Raw genomic sequence first — 1,148 nt, 5'->3', positions numbered from 1 at the left:
CTCCTTTGATCATCTTTGTGGCCCTTCTCCAGCCTCTCTCCAGCCCGTCCGCATCTTTTTTGTATAGCACGTCCAAAACCGAACACCGTATTCCAGGTGTGACTTGGCAAGCGCTGAGTAGAGTGGGATAATGACTTCTTTCTCTCTGCTGGTGATGCCCTTGTTGATGCAACTCAGCATCCTGCTGGCTTGCTTTGCCGCAGCAGCGCAGGCACTGCTCACTCACATGGAGCTTGCTGTCCACCAGGGCCCCCAGGTCCCTTTCCACAGAGCTGCTCCCCAGCCGGGTAGATCCCAGCCCGTGCTGCACTCCTGGATTATGTTTTCCCAGGTGCAAGTCCTTATACTTGTCTTTGTTGAACTTCATAACGCTCTTGTTAGCCCACTCTTTCAGCCTATCCAGGTCTTCCTCCAGGGTGGCTCTGCCTTCCAGGTGTTCACTTCCCACTCAGTTTGGTATCACTGGCAAACTTCATCAGGGTACACTTGATCCCATCATCCAGATCACTTATGAGGATATTAAACAACGTTGGGCCCAATATCGATCCCTGGGGGACTTCTCACTTGCGGCAGGCTGCCAGTTTGGAAAGGAGCTATTTCCCACCACCCTCTGGGTGCAGCCAGTTCCCCTCCCACCACACAGGCTGCTTATTTAGACCGAAACGCAGCTCACAAACCTACGGACAATTGTGGTTTAGGCTTTACATGGGTTTAAGAAAGTTTGCTTAGGCCTCAAAGCAAAGCCATCCTATCTGCTCTAAAGACTCATTGCTGGAAGAGTTCAGCTTCTAACATTACCTTCATCGTGGCCAGCCTGCAGCAAGGGAACAAGTGTTATCCCTCTCCTTTTAAGATTAACTTTTTAAATTAACTTTAATGGTTTGGGAACTAGACTCAACATACATTTTTAACTAACAGAATTTAAATAAAAGCAACAAACCAGCTGCTTCTCTGGAATATGTCTATCCATTTGCAGGTAAACTGACATTTATCAAAACCTAAAAAATGGAATCCAAATCCAAGTTGGACATATTAGCTTTAATACATTTCAGGAATCAACTGAAAATTACACGTCTCCAGGAGGCACCTGAGTCTATGCAACTTTCTAAAATGGACACCTTAGAAAAAACAGTCTAAATACAAGATGC

The sequence above is a fragment of the Phaethon lepturus genome, unplaced genomic scaffold (assembly GCF_000687285.1).
Source record: "Phaethon lepturus isolate BGI_N335 unplaced genomic scaffold, ASM68728v1 scaffold7829, whole genome shotgun sequence".
In the NCBI taxonomy this organism is placed as follows: Eukaryota; Metazoa; Chordata; class Aves; order Phaethontiformes; family Phaethontidae; genus Phaethon; species Phaethon lepturus.
Note: the sequence above shows the minus strand (reverse complement) of the source record.